This window comes from Oncorhynchus nerka, linkage group LG20 (assembly GCF_034236695.1).
Source record: "Oncorhynchus nerka isolate Pitt River linkage group LG20, Oner_Uvic_2.0, whole genome shotgun sequence".
NCBI classification, from domain to species: domain Eukaryota; kingdom Metazoa; phylum Chordata; class Actinopteri; order Salmoniformes; family Salmonidae; genus Oncorhynchus; species Oncorhynchus nerka.
The window spans coordinates 35,413,373-35,422,578 of NC_088415.1; positions in this window are offsets into that span (position 1 = coordinate 35,413,373).

Genomic DNA, 9,206 nt, shown 5'->3' on the forward strand with positions numbered 1-9,206 from the left:
GTCCATAGATCATCGAGACAGGATTGTGTCGATGCACAGATCTAGGGAAGGGTACCAAAACATTTCTGCAGCATTGAAGGTCCCCAAGAACACTATGGCCTCCTTCATTCTTAAAGGGAAATAGTTTGAAACCACCAACACTCTTCCTAGAGCTGGCTGCTAGGCCAAACTGATACAATCGGGGGAGAAGGGCCTTGGTCAGGGAGGTGACCTATAACCCGATGGTCACTCTGACAGAGCTCTAGAGTTTCTCTGTGGAGATGGGAGAACCTTCCAGAAGGACAACCATTTCTGCAGCACTCCACCAATCAGGCCTTTATGGTAGAGTGGCCAGACGGAAGCCACTCCTCAGTAAAAGGCACACGACAGCCCGCTTGGAGTTTGCCAAAAGTCACCTAAAGACTCTCAGACTTTGATGAAACCAAGATGGAACTATTTGGCCTGAATGCCAAGCGTCATGTCTGGAGGAAACCTGGCACCCTCCCTACGGTGAAGCATGGTGGTGGCAGCATCATGTTGTGTGGATGTTTTTCAGCGGCAGGGACTGGGAGACTAGTCAGGATCGAGGGAAAGATGAACAGAGCAAAGTACAGAGAGATCCTTGATGAAAACCTGCTCCAGACTATTCAGGACCTCAGACTAGGGTCGAATGTTCACCTTCAAACAGGACAATTACCCTAAGCACACAGCCAAGACAACACATGAGTGTTCAAGACTACTACGAACTCGGGAAAAATGAGCTAAGACTGGGAAAATACGCTTTGAACTTTCATCCAACTCAGAATATTAAATCCGGAACTCGGGCCTCTTATTAGAGCTACGACCTGAGGATCACTGACGTCATCATGATTCTACCATCATGTTCCCAGATGTCTTGAAATAACCATAAATGCCAGACTTTGATGACAGAGTTTGATGACAAATTTGCCCACAAAGGACCGTCAGGCAACCTTCCTGTTCAAGTGAGCACAGCAAAACAAGTCCAAAAATGTATTGTATGCTGCTGCATAAATTATGTAATATGGCAGGGAGATATGTATACTGTAGCTAAGAAAGTAATACTAAGTGTATGTTGTGTAGTAAGCTGTTAGTAGCCCATGTGCCTCACCCTAATAGTTTGGTCTATTTTCATCCTTAATTTCACCTACTGTTCTGACTTGATGGTGCACATGTAGCCTATAATTATTGTAAGAGCTTTCATTGTCTGCTTATATGCCTCCTTTACTTATCCTACGGTTCTGATTTGGTGTACAGGGAGAACACTGTAAAAACGGCCCATGTTCAGAATTCTGTCGCTGTACATTTCAAAAGTGCTGAACAAATAGTTATATTGACTACGTCCATTCTAACTGTCTCATTAATGTCTTAATCGAAATTACGGATGGCCTCTTATCCGCTTGTCGTTCCCTTATGCCATAGTTTGTACATCTCAATTGTCAGTAGAAACCATATTTGTTTAAGCAAATCAGCCATGTCAACTATGTTTTTTTTAAAGGCATGTCAGCCCTCAGATAAGTCCAGTTGACTCTGCAGCACATGAGGTTGAAATGGCATCCCTTATCAATAAAACAAACCAAAAAAATGAATAAATGCACCAGCCGTTTATCTCAAATTTATTTTGAGGATATTTGTGATGTAACATTTAGATGTATTCGCTTTTTAATAAAACTGCACAGAAAATACAAAAATTGCAGTCACTTGTTAGCAAGAATAGATCAACTTTATGTCTTGAGACATCTTAAGATGATCGGTGGTGATGGCTGAGCTAGCATCGAGGTTGAGACATCTTAAGATGATCGGTGGTGATGGCTGAGCTAGCATCGAGGTTGAAACATCTTAAGATGATCGGTGGAGATGGCTGAGCTAGCATCGAGGTTGAGACATCTTAAGATGATTGGTGGTGATGGCTGAGCTAGCATCGAGGTTGAGACATCTTAAGATGATCGGTGGTGATGGCTGAGCTAGCATCGAGGTTGAAACATCTTAAGATGATCGGTGGAGATGGCTGAGCTAGCATCGAGGTTGAGACATCTTAAGATGATCGGTGGTGATGGCTGAGCTAGCATCGAGGTTGAGACATCTTAAGATGATCGGTGGTGATGGCTGAGCTAGCATCGAGGTTGAAACATCTTAAGATGATCGGTGGAGATGGCTGAGCTAGCATCGAGGTTGAGACATCTTAAGATGATCGGTGGTGATGGCTGAGCTAGCATCGAGGTTGAAACATCTTAAGATGATCGGTGGTGATGGCTGAGCTAGCATCGAGGTTGAGACATCTTAAGATGATCGGTGGTGATGGCTGAGCTAGCATCGAGGTTGAGACATCTTAAGATGATCGGTGGTGATGGCTGAGCTAGCATCGAGGTTGAGACATCTTAAGATGATCGGTGGTGATGGCTGAGCTAGCATCGAGGTTGAGACATCTTAAGATGATCGGTGGTGATGGCTGAGCTAGCATCGAGGTTGAGACATTTGACATGATCCCGTCCCCTTTTCTGATCCTCCATGGACTACATGGGAAACTGAAAAAAAAGTAACAACATGCATTTGAAGATTTAACTACGGTACATTGTTTCTATGTTATAGCTACTTGCTAGCTAGCTAATGACAGTTGTTAGCTAGCTAGCTAACCAGAGCCTGCATAATATCAAATTTTGTAGTGCTAAAACAAGATGTCATTAACATATTTCTTCATATTTGACAAAACGTTGTTTCGGCTAACATACATGACATATTGAAAGGCTTTTTTTACTTACCTCAAGTTGAATTTTTTTTATATAAATCCTCCAGGTTTGACAGACTGTCGTTTTTGTGTCTTGCATCAACTCAACTCAAATCAAATCAAATAGTATTTGTCACATACACCAAATACAAACAGGTGTAGACCTCACCGTGAAATGCTTACCTACAAAAAAGGGCTTTATTGGTGTGGGAAACATATGTTTACACTGCCAAAGCAAGTGAAATAGAGAATAAACAAAAGTGAAATAAACAATAAAAAATTAACAGTAAACATTACACTCACAAGAATAAAGACATTTCAAATGTGATATTCTGTCTATATACAGTGTTGTAATGATGTGCAAATAGTTAAAGTACAAAAAAATAAAAATAAACATGAGTATAGGCTGTATTTACAATGGTGTTTGTCCTTCTTGTGGCAACAGGTCACAAATCTTGCTGCTATGGTGGCTCACTGTGGTATTTCACCCAATAGATATGGGAGTTTATCAAAATTGGATTTGTTTTCAAATTCTTTGGGGCTCTGTGTAATCTAGGGGATATATGTGTCTTTAATATGTTCGTACATTTGACAGGTCGCTGTCTGTCTGGCTGTGTCTCTCTGCCTCGCTCTCTGCATCTATCTCTCTGCCTCTATCTCTCTGCCTCTATCTCTCTATCTGTTCCTGGCTGGTCACAGAGCTCTCTTCCCCTCATCTCCTTCTTTCCTCTGAAGTCTCTCTCTTTAAGCAGCTCCCTCAGAATGTAACTAAGCCAGCTTCAAGGGAACAGAAGCTCAGGCACCTCACTACTCTTACACCCCTTAACCAGGCCCTATGACTGGGATCTCAGATGACTGGTCACTTCACACACACACAGGCACACAGGCACACATAGACTCTAATTGCACATAGACACAATCACTTCCTTAGAGACCGAATAACATCTGACCTCTAATGATCTTTTTGTATTCTCTTTAGTCCCTATAATCTGTTTTTATTATTACACACACACACACACACACACACACACACACACACAAACCTCATGGTTCCCAGTTATTTACTGGCAGCACTTCCTTCCAAGCAGTAAATAAGTAATGAGAACATTGTTAAAATTCTGCTGGTATTCCATCGCTCTACCTCCCAACCCTCTCCTTTGCTCCTCTCACAAATGCGAAAGCAAGCTCTACTAGAAAGGTAGGAATCTCTCCTTAACATATTCCTCTCTCCGCCCATCAATCATCAATCATGCTCCTCAGACCTTTTATCCCTGACCTACACGACAACACAGAAACCCTCTCTGTTTGAATCTCTGTCGAATACTGTTCTCGCTCAGCTTTTCATTTACCACTCATGCATACATAATGATTTCAATTAGCATTTTCCAAGTCAAGCGCTTATGAGTCCTTGCTTCTTCAAATAATGCATTACAGTAATGGGCATGATAACAATTCTCATTCTGGTTTTTAGTCAGTACACACCTCATATTGTCAGTGGAAATTTGAAAAGTGTTGGAAGAACCTTCAGCTATTTCCATTTCCCAATATTAGCATGCGTTATATCTTACCTTGTCACACCCTGACCATAGTTTGCTTTGTATATTTCTATGTTTTGTTTGGTCAGGGTGTGATCTGAGTGGGCATTCTATGTTGGATGTCTAGTTTGTCTGTTTCTGTGTTTGGCCTGATATGGTTCTCAATCAGAGGCAGGTGTTAGTCATTGTCTCTGATTGGGAGCCATATTTAGATAGCCTGTTTTGTCATTGTGGGTTGTGGGTGATTGTCTATGTTAGTTGCTTGTGTCGGCACAGTTATCATTATAGCTTCACATTCGTTTATTGTTTTGTATAGTTTGTATTCAGTGTTCAGTGCTTTCTTTAATTAAAAAATCATCATGAACACATACCATGCTGCATTTTGGTCCGCTCCTTACGACGATCGTGACATACCTATTCAACATTGAGACTTTTGGTCTATATGTACACACTATATTTGGTCTGTATATGAAGAGTTTCATTCCAAAACACTACATATCCATTTTCAGGAACGTTGGTAAATGACAGACATGTATTTGTTTAAAATCTATCATTTGATGGTTTCATTTCTGAGAGACAAATAATCATGTTTTGTTGCAAAACGCTATATATTCGCACTGCTAGATTTTACACAGTCAAATGTGACAAATAACTACATTTTTAATAAAGAACTGTACCAATGATACATTTGTGACATCAGTAAAAAAAAAAAAAGTTTTTTAAATTAATCAATACAGTAATATGACATTTGTATGTAAACTATTTGCGTGTCATTTATCAGATTATCTTATCCAGAGCAACTTACAGTTAGTGCATTCATTTTAAGAGAGCTGGGTGAGAGAACCACGTCACAGTCAAAAATACACAGCATAAGAACATTCCATTCCAGCTAAACAAATCAAATCAAACTTTATTTGCGACATGCGTAAATTGTAGACCTTACCGTGAAATGCTTAAATATAAGCCCTTATCCAACAGTGCAGTTCAAGAAGAAGAGGTCGGCTAAAATAAAAAGTAATAATAAAAAGTAACACAATATGAATAACAATAATGAGGCTATATACAGGGGGCACCGGTACCGAGTCAGGGTGCAGGGGTACAGGCTAGTTGAGGTAATATGTACATGTAGGTGGGGACGAAGTGACTATGTATAGGTAACAAACAAACAGCGAGTCGCAGCAGTGTACAAATGTCTGATAAATTGTGTATATTGTCTGGTGGTGATATTTATGAATTGTTCATTAGTCTTATGTCTTGGGGGTAGAAGCTGTTGAGGAGCCTTTTGGTCTTAGACTTGGCATTCTGGTACCGCTTTCCGTGCGGTAGCAGAGAAAACAGTCTATAACTTGGGTGACTGGAGTCGCTGGCAATTTTATGGGCTTTCCTCTGACACCGCCTATTATGTAGGTCCCGGATGGCAGGAAGCTTGGCCCCAGTGATGTACTGGGCCGTTCTCACTAACCTCTGTAGTGCCTTACGGTCAGATGCCGAGCAGTTGCCATACCAGGCGGTGATGCAACCGGTCAGGATGCTGGTGCAGCTGTAGAACCTTTTGAGGATCTGGGGGCCCATGCCAAATCTCCTGAGAGGGAAAAGCTTTTGTCGTGCCCTCTTCACTACTGTCTTGGTATTTTTTAATTTTTAAAATCTTTATTTAACTAGGTAAGTCAGTTAAGAACAAATTCTTATTTTCAATGACTGCCTAGGAACAGTGGGTTAACTGCCTGTTCAGGGGCAGAACGACAGATTTGTACCTTGTCAACTCGGGGATTTGAACTTGCAACCTTTCGGTTACTAGTTCAACACTCTAACCAATAGGCTACCCTGCTGCCCCATGTATGTTTGGACCATGATAGTTTGTTGGTGATGTGGACACCAAGGAACTTGAAACTCTCGACCCGTTCCCCTACAGCCCCATCGATGTTAATGGGGGCCTGTTCGGCCCGCCTTTTCCTGTAGTCCAAAATCAGCTCCTTTGTCTTGCTCACATTGATGTTGTGAGCAAGACAAAGGCACCTCACTGCCAGGTCTCTGACCTCCTCCCTATAGGCCATCTCATCGTTGTCGGTGATCAGGCCTACCACTGTTGTGTCGTCAGCAAACTTAATGATGGTGTTGGAGTCGTGTTTGGCCACGCAGTCGTGGGTGAATAGGGAATACAGGAGGGGACTAAGTACACACCCCTGAGGGGCCCCTGTGTTAAGTATCAGCGTGGTCAGGCGTGTTGTTGCCTACTCTTACCACCTGGGGGCGGCCCGTCAGGAAGTCCAAGATCCAGTTGCAGAGGGAAGTGTTTAGTCCCAGAGTCCTTAGCTTAGTGATGAGATTAGTGGGCACTATGGTGTTGAACGCTGAGCTGTGTTCAATGAACAGCATTCTCACATAGGTTTTCCTTTTGTCCAGGTGAGAAAGGGCGGTGTGGAGTGTGATTGAGATTGCGTCATCTGTGGATCTGTTGGGGCGGTATGTGAATTGGAGTGGGTCTAGAGTGTCCAGGAGGATGGTGTTGATGTGAGCTATGACCAGCCTTTCACAGTACTTCATGGCTACCGACGTGAGTGCTACAGGGCGGTAATCATTTAGGCAGGTTCCCTTCGCTTTCTTGGAACAATGGATATATAGTGTGTTGCAACAAAACCCATGTTAACACAAATATGAAAACACATTTCTGCTGAAAAAACACAGATGTGAAAAATTGGTGGATATGGCGTTTTGGAACCAAACTCTTTAAAACCGTACACCAGTACTGCAAATTCATAAATGGTTCCATTGTAGTTGGTTCCATTTCGGTGCCTATTTTCAGAGTGTATGGCACAATACACAGCAATGTCAATACACCACAGTGGAATTGCAGACCTATAGAATGCAGATAGACACAGAGAGGACTGGTGAAGTGCCCCCATATGGAACACAACATACTGGTTGACAGAATACTGACAGACATACAGAACACAGAGGTAATGTTGACAAAATGTGGACGTGGAAACTACACCAATAGAGTGCAGACCATCGCCAGAGCAGAAGAGCAAGAACTGTACTTGTGAGTACATAGTCAGCATAGAGTCCGAGATTAACCACAGACAAAGCTGCAGAGCAGAAGAGCAAGAACTGTACTTGTGAGTACATAGTCAGCATAGAGTCCGAGATTAACCACAGACAAAGCTGCAGAGCAGAAGAGCAAGAACTGTACTTGTGAGTACATAGTCAGCATAGAGTCCGAGATTAACCACAGACAAAGCTGCAGAGCAGAAGAGCAAGAACTGTACTTGTGAGTACATAGTCAGCATAGAGTCCGAGATTAACCACAGACAAAACTGCAGAGCAGAAGAGCAAGAACTGTACTTGTGAGTACATAGTCAGCATAGAGTCCGAGATTAACCACAGACAAAGCTGCAGAGCAGAAGAGCAAGAACTGTACTTGTGAGTACATAGTCAGCATAGAGTCCGAGATTAACCACAGACAAAGCTGCAGAGCAGAAGGGAAGGAGGTGGACGGATGGATGGTGAAATGACATTGAGGCTAGACGAGGGACCATCAATGTCCAAGGATACACTATGCTAAAATAGATGCCCTCTGATTTTGTTTCGTCTTGCAGAATAGACAGTTGATATTTTAGCCAATTTTGATCTTTTTCTGACGAGATAAAGATCTTCAGCAGCCTAACATTTTGGAGAGGGTGAAGCATGAGGATAACCGGGTCTGAGGTCTGTGTGTAAGTGTGTGTGTAAGTGTGTGTGTACGCGTGTGCGTGTTGAGTAAAATGTCAGGAGCTGAACTGAACCGTCTGTAAGCCTGTTGGGTCAGTCAGACAGCGTGAAATCCTGTTTCAAACTGGCTCAGACAGACAGAGGGCCTATTGCTCCATGTACCAAACACATAGCCAGTCAATGAGTGTGTTTACGGCATGTGTGGTCTGTATGGGACAATGCCTTGTGGCAGTCTTGCGGTGTTATGGACAAATCTGTACTTTTATAAGAAGAGTACTGCGGTGTGTGCTTGTGTGTGACCGTGTGTGTGTTTGTAGGCTATCATTTTCATTTAAAAACGTGTTATTTCCTACAGTGTACAGTTTGCTGTGATTCACTACTTTAATCCTCTCTGTCCCCTGGTTAGTCTCATAGCTCAGCTTGGCTCTAAATTAATTGGCAGTGTGACTGTTGCAAATGTGCCAACAGAGCTGTTTTTAAAATTGAAATTAGACAATGAACAGTACTAAAATGTAGCTTGATATTCAGAGAGGGAGAGAGGGTGAAGGGAGGTCAAGGAAGAAATACCAATTGAGGTAATACACAAGTATTGTGCAAACCAAACAGGTGTATATCTAGATCTGTCAGCATTTCAACCTTTGTGTTATCCACAAACTGCTTTTGCCATGTTTGTATTGTTAGCATTTAGGAAAGCTATATTGCCAAAAGCCCTCTCCCCACCCCCACCCCCTCTCTACACCCCCCCTCCCCCACCCAGTCATTTACATCACATCCCTAGGCTGTGTCCCCTATTTAAATGCATCCCATCACTCACCTGTTATCCAATTGCTCTGTGTTCCTCTCTTTTCTGTGAGTCAGGGCATCAACTCATTTAAATTCACAGGCGGTCAGAGGCTTTTTAAATGTCCTTTATACATTTAAGTCATTTATGCTTGTCTAGTACATCTAGTACATTTATGCTTGTCTAGTACAGTTTATATCCCATATAATTATTGGTACCTTATCATATAAGCAATTGATACTTGCAATCCTCCCAAGGAGCGAAGGAAACGCAAGATACATACAGTATGTCACAGATATACGAATATTGTCAAATATGAATTGATAGTGCACCTTGATTGTGCATTTATTTAATGTGGTAGCTTACTCTCTCTCCTTCCTTCCTGTTATAGGCTACCTGCATTGTGCAAACAGATCATCGGGCTGTCTGGAGCCTGCCCTGTGTTTCCCACAGAGAGAGA